We start from the raw sequence: 11,097 nt of genomic DNA, 5'->3' as shown, positions 1-11,097 counted from the left end.
AAAAACTCGGTATTTGCACTTTTTGACCTATTTTTGCCTAAAACCGAACCTTTCTCTACATCCAGTGAAAGGACCTAATAATTGCTCCTATAACAAGCAGGTGCAAACAGAAAACTAAAATGTGTACTGTAATTACAAAAAGTATCATAAAACAGCAAATTAGCAATAGTTTTGTTGAATTCCTGTGAAACTAAAAGGAAATATATATCCTAAATAATAATTTAAAAAGATCAAAAAGTTAATAAGGCAATATAATAAGTCCTCAATTATTTGATTTTGTTTAATATTTTACACTCATCATAAAAGTCATCGATAACAATTTAAAATTGTGCATACATTAAATATTAATTTCACTTAAATTTAAATAAAAATTTATTTGATATAATTTTTTTAGGAAAATAATATACCACTATAAAATAATAATAAACAATAGTTTTCTCTGATAAATTGATATGAACCGTCATAAAGTCCAATCAAATTTTATGAAAAATCATCGGTAATACAGAGTTCTTATATTATTATTTTTATTTATTTCTTATTTTTTAGTAATACAGAGCTAGATATAAAAAATATAAGTAATTTCATCTCAGGCTAAAAGCATAGTTCATTTTAATTTTATTTTAAATTTTTAAGATAATTAAAATTTAAATTAAAACTTAGAGAAGTTTTAATTTTTTAATTTTGTGAATTGAATTTGATTATAATAATATGTTAATAATTTTTTATTTTGCTTATAAATAATAAGAGATAATTTGTTCTATTTAATAAATAGAAATGAAATGTGTTTATTCTTCTAATTATAGAAATTACTTTGTTATTTTCAAAAAAACTTCCCTTAATAAAAATTCTATTTTTATACCATTTTTAAATGCGTTTTCCACCTGCTTTTCTCACTACTGTATTGTATGTATTATAACTATTGTTGTTGAAGAAAAGCTGAAAATACAAACAAGTTCTCACATCTCACGAGCCCGATCGGCTCTCGTCTCGTCCATTTTGATTAACTTTACTAATGCTTAATTTTCAGTTCTCATAAATTTGTCTTGCTTGAAAGAATATGTTGTAGGTTGTCCTTGAAATTTATAAATAAGAGAAAAAAAATCACATGTTTATGTATATATGACGGTAAGTTGGAAGTAATCATGAGTAATTAAGGCTTGAAAGTGATGGCTTGATTCTTATGGCATTCAAAGGTCGCCGCCCACCACTCATCGTCATCCCCCGTCGGCCCTTAAGCACGATAGTAATTGGAAATCGTTGCATTCATCCATTGCTGATGTTGCCACCACTCGTGCGGCCTACGAAGGGCCCACCGCTTGCTTACCGGCTGCAGCCAATTAGACGAAAATTTTGGATTGTTCGGCTTGCCCCACGTACATGAATGGGTGTGTATGGATGGCATTGGGTGATATTACCGCCAAAATTATAAAATCTCACCATGCTCAAAAAGATGTGCATTGGTTACTTGCATGGGAAATTCATATTAGATAAAATATTTAGTCGTGTCACATTTTTCATTGACAAGGCATCTTCTTACACGCCCTTAAGGCGCGTACATATCACACCTTACATTTACAAGTATGCCACTTAGGAGTTCAGTTGTTGCACTGTTAGCACTATTCTTCTAGCAAAAGGAGTTGCTAAAACGTTTGTACTCCAAAGCTCAAGATCATTTATTTTTGTTAGCTAAAACGTTAATAAGCTAGATGGTGCCCTTCTTCTAGCAAAAGTGTAGAGCAAAATAACTCAAAAGAGAAAGCAATTTTGAAAGCCGAATTAAAGGAAAGTGTAGCCCTATTGATTTGTTTAAATAAAATAAAATAAATAGAATAAAAAATTAAAAAAAAAATAAATAAAAATAAATAAATAATAAAAATTAAATAAATGAAAAAAAAAAGAAAGAAGAGAAAACAGTGTAAACATCAAAACAATATTTCCAAAAAATAATAAGATTACATCTGTAAGCTGTTGCAAAATTCAAAACCAATAGGGCTACACTTTCCTTTAATTTCGCTTTCAAAATTGCTCTCTCTTTTAAGTTATTTCACTCTACACTCTTGATATATATCTGGCTTATTAACGTTTTTGATAACAAAAAAGGATCTTGGGCTTTATGTATTATTTTTTGTGTATGTAAAAAAGTGTTCTTTTGGAATTTGATTAAGGTTTTGTTTGGGGTGGTTTCTTTATTGCTATATGAAGCTGTTTTTAGTTAAAAAAACTTCAAAAACTTCTTAAAAGCAAGAAAAAATTAATGGTCTAAAGTTATACCAAATGACGCCTAAATAACTTTAAAATGTTTTTAATGGTTCGCATTTGCTAATGAAGAAAGGTAGTGTGGTTTTTTTTTGGTACACACTTAAATAGATTTTGTTTTGTGGGTTATTACACAACATATGAGCTTCAAAATTGGCTACACATTCATTTTTCCTATATGTATGATACTTCTAAATTGTATGACCATGTTACAGACTTCTTATTTTTTGTATTCTATATGAACCCCCAATACTCTATCATCCTTGTAAGCAAGAAAATTATTCTAATAAAATTTCTTCCTTACTTTTCAATTTTGCACTCTCATGTTAAGTTGGTGTGAGAGCAATGGTAAGCTATATAAGTTAAGGATTCTTGCGAGTCGGATCACTGCTCACTATTTTGAATTGAAAATATCGATCACGTCTTCGGCAAATCTTGCCAATGTGTGGGCTAAAGCTAATGCGTGGGCTAAAGACAATGGGCATGTATTATGGAGTGCCAACTTCTCAGAAGTTTGGTACAATATTTAACCAAGATAGAAAAATCGAAATAGTTTGTTTGGGCCGATAAATAGGGAAGGGACCATGGAGGACCAAGGGAGTAGTATCTACCATTCTTAGAGGAGACAATGCCAAAGTATTTACTTAGGTTAGCCTTAAAAAAAATTAGACGGGATAGGTCAACTTGATAACCATTCATTGGGCTCTAATAATCAATATTTCTCTGATTACATTCACTAAAGAAGTTAAATTGGGAATCCTTTTAACGATGCTATGGTGATCATTGCTTTGATTTCCAATTACCATATTGATAACATCTTGATTAACATGAGAAGTTTCATAAATAAAATTTTTAAGTCTATTTTTAAAAAATATAAGCAAGTTTTCTTCTCATCTCACCCCAACTGTTGGACCACTTAATGGCTTATCCCGAGAGAAACTTGAGACTGAAGGGACAATTTCCCTACCCATAACCTAGGAAGAGGGTGAGTGCTAGTACAGGATGATGGATGAATTCATCGTGGTATATGTAGCTGCTAATTAAGAATTAATCATCAATTAACAACTCTTGAACACTTTCATGATAGTAGGCTTGACCTACCTTGTAGCAGTTAAGTTCGCAATGAGAGAATATGAGATCATTATGAAGGATAAGTTGACACTGTCAAGGGCATGTAAACAAAAAGGTATGGAAAAGCTTGATTTTATTAAAGGTAGTAATGAGCCTGAATGTTCTAGTGTCAAAAACTTGAAGATTTTCTATCCATTAGATATATTATTTTACTCTTATTTTATATTTAGGATCATGTATAAAAGAGGCGAGACTACTCCTTATAGGCTATAAGAGGCCTCTAAGTAGAAGAGTTGTAAGAGAAGCATTACCCCAAACCAGAATGCCAAGCTAAGCTTAAATAAGTCGCCTTTTTGTCCTAACTGAGTCACCAATAAACAAAAAAGATTTTGTGAACCTTTACGAATAAAATTCATTTCTTAATTCTGAAATGTTTTTACGTAGAAACAAAAAAGGTTCTTGTAAATTAATGTAATCAATTATCATATTCACTTTCCCCTTCTTTATCTTGCCCTTTAGGAGAACCCTTTAAATTATCCATAAGGTTGATTAAGCATCTTAGAAATAAAAACATGAAATTTCTCATATTTGAGATGAAGACTTGGCCTATAGTATGACTATCCATTTTTTCGAGGATCTACAATTAGTAGAGTGAGAGTTCCTTATAATCAGAATGTCTAGCTGGGTGCCTCTATGAAGACTAAAATTTTCAAAGATCAAAGCCCATTTAAGATGTTTTCATCAAAGATCACCATGATTAGGATAAAATATTGAAAAAAAATTAAATAAATAATACTTACAGAGCTTACCAATAATCACTCACACAAAATGCAAAAGAAAATTCAACTTAACCAAAGTTACTAAAGAGTATGTTAAAAAACCCACATATTCCAACTTGAAAATCAAGTAAACTCATTCTTGTCTTTTTTTTTTCAATTTTTATTATAAAAAAAGAAAGAAAAAAAAGAGAATAATAAATAAAAAAAAAATTTAGTGAAGCTTGATGTACAAATTCAAGAATTAACTCAAATAATAAGTAGGCCGACTTCAAGTAGAATTGTTGATATTTTAACACCTTAGGCAAACAATGGTGAAAATTACTTCATAAGTGAATTGCCATCTAATTCTCTTAATAAATTGAAAATTCAATAATAACTTACTTAATGATGCACAAAATTTTTGCAACTCCTCCCTTTCACAAGCCGAAAAAAATGGTAGATGCTGTGTATATAATTATATTGTCCTTTGTACAAGTCACTCTGCAAATGAATAAGAAAATCAAAGAATTAAATATGCATCCCATTTTAAATTTATTTAAAAAGTTAACAACAAACAATCATCAACATAATATATGAACAAATTAGCTAGAGAGCTTAAAAATAGAAGTAATTGTATTACTTCTATTTTATGTAGTTTGCTTCTACAAGCAATCGTATTCGTCGAATAGAGCAGTTTCATACATCGAATAGAGCATGTTCAACAACTTGCTTAACCTAAAGGGCAATTCATCATTTTTTACAACGAAAGTTAGTAATGTTACATTCAATTATTCATTGTTATCTGTCAACCTTAACTATTTTGTGTGAGGGTTGCATCCTTTATATGAATAACAAAATAGGAATAAATATTAAAAAGATAATGGTCGCATCATAGTGTTGTTTTACTAAAAAAGCATAGAACAATGTGTTTTCTAAATTTAAATAGTAGAAAATAACTGCATCTAACTGTTAATTTATAATGAATTAGCAGGTCTAGGTCTAGCGATTCATGCTTTTACACAAACACACACACTTGCACACACACACATACTTGGGGTAATGAGTTCATACTCCTCTACTAACCTTTTATTTCTTAAATAAAGTCTAGAAGTGTTGCCCATTATTTGTTGTACTGAAGTGTTCATTACATTTTATGTCTCACTCTATAGTGGATCTTATGTCCCTTTTAATATATAGTAAATAAGGATATGTTATATCTAAATAATTATTTTATAAAAGATACATGCATCCTGCAGGACATTGCAGCTTCATATCCTACCATAAAAGAGTTCCTTGAATAATTATAGGCACAAAAGTATTTTATGAAACAACAACCTCAAAATGATAAATTTGTTTTCTTTTAATAAAAAAAAATAGATTTTTTTTTTGTAAGAGGAATAAGTCTATTTAGTCCACTAGGTATAAATTTGCTGAGTTAAACACGAGGGACAAAATTCACAAGTTATTTTTCACAAACTACTTAATCAATCTTGGGGGTCGAGTTTCTTATATTACTGAGTAATGAATACAAAAATTTCAAGTATTAATAATCAAATAAGAGATACTAGGCTCTTTGGTACCGTTTAATTAATTATGTCTAAGATGTTTTATGCTCTAAGAATTTTATTACCAACACATTGAAGTCAGGTTGCTTGCCCATGATTTTTCTTTTATTACAAATCAGACCAAATTGATTATGGCACGTTATCACCAAATTTCCCTGATCTCACCCTCTATCTATGTTAATCATCAAGCTTCAAAAAATTTCTCTGTCGAATAATCATCCGTCTATCTATAAAATTTCTAATAATAAGAGTGAATTATTTATTTGTTCTAATGCCTCACTATTGCTGCATTAGAGGATCAACATTTTTTATGAATGTTTTTGTTGAACAAATGCATTGACAAACATTAATTATCATGCACTGCGTCAAAGTGATATATTGATATATGAAAATTAGATTAGTAAACAACATTCCACAATAAAATGTTTAGTGTTAATTAAATATGCATGGTTCTATAGAAAAAAGTCAAAAATAAATGAGATAATTATAATGAATAATGCATCAACCATCTATAATGAAAAATGGGAGAAACAAGTGTCTTGGCATCATACTAGTTTTTATTTATTTCAATATGAAACTCCTTAAATGATATCAACAATCAAGCTTCTGTGAGAATCACTCGCAATTTATTTGATCAAGAGTCTCATATAAATAATATCTTATACACCTTGGAAGGGTGAACAATTACCAAAAACATATAAGAGCAGAAGATTCATTGTTATTGTACAATGAGCATGTTAGGAATTATTTTTAATTTAAATATTTAGTATAGAATTAAAGCTAGCCAAAGAAAAATATAAAAATTGAAGTCTTATTTTCAAAAAATAAGGCATAAATAAAAGTATTATTAAATTGATTTAAAGAAATTTGGAAATGATTTGAAAGCAATATATTCAAACATAATTTCTCCATTTTAAAAATTAAAATTAAACGATGTATATTCTCTGAACAATGTAGATTATTGGATTGTTTGAAAATCAAACAAGTAATTTTGGAATAAGAATACAAATAATTAATTAAGAGAACTAGGAGGAAAATATTAACTACGGAAATGGGTTTCCAACTCTAGAAACCGAGTGTTTGAATATGAGGTTGAAGTATGTCCATATCTAGCTAGGCTATATAGAAAAAACAAGAAATGTTTTTGCCATATAATATCAAGAAATTTAAAAAAAAAACATAACTCAATCGTCAACGTATAGTGGAAGCACAAAATTAAAAGTGAAGCTACAGGGGAGAAAATGTCCAAGATGAGATAGTTGTATCCGAATCTATTTACTTGACCAGAGTGTTGGAATAAAAGGATGATATTTTTGAGGAGCGAGAATTGTAATGCCCATTGCAATAATGTTACACTTATTTTAGCCAAGCCTGATAAGTCGTGTGATGGAACTTATGTATTTTCACTATATATGAGTCTGAGAATATTTTGTATACATATGAATGCCTTGATTTTTTTTAAAGCATGTCCTAAGGGTCTATATGCATGAAACATGAAGTCTAAATATTTCTTTAGGAGCACTTTGGCACTAGGTTTCGGGTCACTACGACGCTAAGCTCTCGGGCTTGCCCTTTTTAAAATGAATAGTACCAACATAGTGATACCATTGCCTGGAGTGTTGTGATTGTTACAATCCAGGATTTTGAGCTTGTGATTTTGATGATAAGAAATATTATTTATTGCACTTTCATTTCTCATATCATTTTGTATTGCTTATATTTTTGTGTGTACTAAAATTTCAGATACATCATATACCATGCTAGAATGCTTGTGTTTGGGTTGAATAAGAACATGGTTGACAAGAGTATGTAAATTTTATTTATTTATTTTTAAATTTCCTGAGTAAAAAATATTATAAAAGAGGTAAGCTTTTTTGGTGACTCTTCCGAATTGTAAATAGTTGTTCCATTTATCAAGCCTATAAGGGTAGAGCTCAAAATATGGGTTTTTACATGTCCCTTATGGTAAAAGATACTATATGGGAACACCTCTATTTCAATTTTGTCTTGGGCTAACTCAAAACTAGGCATGGCAATGACTCAATCATGGTAGTTGTTGACAGGTTCTCCAAGATGTCACACTTCATTTCATAAAAGAAAATGTCTAATGCCCTTCACATTGCACATCTTTTCTTTCAAGAAATTGTTCATTTGCATGGTTTACCTTGAAGTCTAACACTCGATCAAGATGCTAAGTTCCTTAGTCACTTCTGGCACGAGCTATGAAAATGATTGGGCATCAACTTACATTTTAGTTCAACTTATCACCATCAAACATATGGTCAAACAAAAGTTGTAAACCACATATCAAGTATTATGCTTCATTGCTTGGTGAAAGAAAACCCACGATAATGGGAAGACATGCTAAGCAAAGCTAAATTTACTTATAATGTCAGGATAAATTATTCCACTAATAAGTCTCCTTTTAGTATTGTATGTACAAAATAACCTAATCTAGCATGGGACATTTCAATTTTACCCAAATGCAAGTTGGTGAATGCTACTACCTTCACCAATCATTATAACAACATGCTTATAGATGAGCATCAACAACTCACAAGGTCGAACCAACACTGCAAAATTGCAGCTGATGCTCATCTCAAAAAGTAGATTTTTCAAGTTGGTGATCTCATCATGGTAAGATTATTATGAGAGTGCTTTCCACCTGAAACCTACTCTAAGTAGACATGCCTTAAGATCGATCATGTACCCATCATTTCAAAGATCAATGACAATGTCTATATTATGGCATTTGGCAGGTGGAATGTTCTTTATATTATTCATCCTGGGTGAAAAATAATTCATTTGAACTAATCATCTGTAATATTATTCATTCATATAGTACATTCTAAATAGATCATATTATACTAAATGTTAATCACATAGTACCAATAGGCAAAATTAAACTAATTATTTTATACTAACTAAAAATCGTATAGTATGAATAGCGAAAACTTGAACTGATTGTACTATATTAACTGGTAATCATACAGTACTAATAGGTCAAATTCTAGGTATCACATTGTACAAACTTTGATGGCTAAATTGAATTTTTAGAGTTTTTTGAAGCCCTCTATTTATGCTTTCTCATAAGACTTTGTAAGAATTTTGTTGACATTCATTTAGTTGTTTTCTTCTAAAGAAAACTTATAGAGACAGCCTAAAGCTTGGGAGATAAAGAGTAGAGTTTGTGAGAGAGTGAGAAGATCCTTGTGGTTTACAAGGGAGTGTGAGAGGGAGTTCTATACGGCTACTCTTGAGGTAAACTTTGGGAAGAAGAATTTTCGCTGTCAAAGGACCTGGCTACACAACTACTAGGAAAGTGAAAGTGATTCAACACTTTCTACCTTCATAAAGAGGGTAAAAAAGGATTCAAGTTTTTCTTCCTTCAATAAGAAGGTAAAAAAGAATTACAGGTTCTTTGCATCACCAGGAGGGGGAAAAGATTATGGTCCTCTACTACATTGGGTTGGTAAAAGAGATTTTATAAGGACTTCTCTACCTAGTTGTAGAGGCTAAAGGAGAGTCACTAAAAGATTAGTGCAATACCTAGATAGGAGGACTTTCGAGGAGTGAACATAGGTCATCGTTTGAAAAACCACTATAAAATTCTGGTGTGCTCATTCTTCATTTGCAGGATTGCATCATATTGTGAATTTGTGTGATCAAGTCTTTAATAAGAGTACATATTTTAGATTTCTTGAGTCTATTGATCAAAGTGATCGTGAAATAGATGGGGATATTATTAGTAGAATTCAAGTTGGATGGTTGAACTAGAGGAATGCATCGGGCTTGTTGTGTGATTGAAAAGTTCCCTTCAAATTAAAGGGAAAATTTTATAAGATGGTGGTTAGACCTGTAATGCTTTATAGTACAAAATGTTGGCCATTAAAAGAGAAGCATAATATTAAGTTAAGTGTTGCAGAGATGAGGATGCTCAGGTGGATGAGTGGAGCACTTTACTCTTAGAGATTGGATATGAATTGAACATATATGTGAAAAGGTTGGAATAGCTCTAATGGAAGTTAAGATTAGAAAGAGCGTCTTAGATGGTTTGGTCACATAAAATGAAGGCCTTCCGATGATCCGGTTAGGAAAAAATGTTTTAATTTTAACTTATGTTAAAAAGGTAAAGGAATACCTAAAAAGGCTTGGTTATAAATTATTTGAAATGACATATCTTTATTAAATTTAATGAGAATTTAACTTTTAATAGGGTTTAATGAAGAAAAAAGATTCATGTAGCCAACCATATATAGTGGGATAAAGGCTTGATGATGTTGTATATATTATGATTTTTAGACTCTGTAATTGATCATTAGAAGTTTTTTTTTTTCATATTGCACAAGTAATTGAGTGATTTCCAATGTATTATGTGGAGAAGGCCGCAAATATCTTTTGGCTAGAGTGTTTGGTTGGGAAGCATGATAGGCATAAGCTTTTGAATTAAAATGGTTGTGCTATTTGTATTACAGGTATTAGTGGATCAGCTTTACAATATGTAGTTATCTTTCTTTCTATTTATTTGGAAAAAACTAAATTTACAGGTTTTCTTTTTACTTGAGTATTTCTTGTGCTTTGTTTGCACTCATTGTTCATTTTTAATGTGTTTAATGTGATAGCAATCTGCATGTTGCAAAAAAATATATTGATAGGCTCCAAGAAAAATAACAAAATTTTATTAAGGCGTGTTTGGTACTCTATTTTTGGCATGATTTAAATAAAGAAAATAGAATTTTGGAGACCTTAAATTATGTTGTTATGATAAATCCCGTTTTAGCCCTTTACTAATTAAATTTAAGATTTGTTATATCCCACCATTCACATTGTTTTAGCAAATTTAAAGACATCTCCTCCTAGAAATCTTAAAACCCAAAATAGAACCAAACAATTAATTAGAATTTAGCAAGATTTAAGAGTTGTCATGGAAAATTATTTTCATACTACAAAATTTCTTAATCTCAAATTTTAGAATTTATTGAACCCTACTTATAAATAAATAGTTGTTGCATTATTGTGAAATAATTAGTTGATAACAACTAAGATTTGATATCACGTCAGCACCCAACCAGAAGATTAAAATTTGATCATGATATTAAATAAATATTTAAAGAGATGCTACAATTTTATGATATAAAGATAGTTCATAGAAATTTCTTTACTTTCTTTTTTTCTAATTCTACGAGCTTTTACACAATAACCATCTTTACAATTTTGATATACTTCTTTTACTATTATTTTATTGAAACTTCCATCATATTTAAATACATTATACCAATTGTGCTTCTATAATTAATCAATTTTTATAAATTTAAAAGTCAACTTTTCAGTATGAATAATTCACTTTCCGACCTTGTACTAGAATGACAACACAAACAAGAAGGGGATGAACCAGCCTTATTTTTGGAGGTACGGGGCAAATTATAAATATATGTATATATATATAT

The sequence above is a fragment of the Dendrobium catenatum genome, unplaced genomic scaffold (genome assembly GCF_001605985.2).
Source record: "Dendrobium catenatum unplaced genomic scaffold, ASM160598v2 fragScaff_scaffold_629, whole genome shotgun sequence".
Classification (NCBI taxonomy): domain Eukaryota; kingdom Viridiplantae; phylum Streptophyta; class Magnoliopsida; order Asparagales; family Orchidaceae; genus Dendrobium; species Dendrobium catenatum.
The sequence above is the reverse complement of the archived record's forward strand: the minus strand, read 5'-3'. Positions refer to the sequence as shown.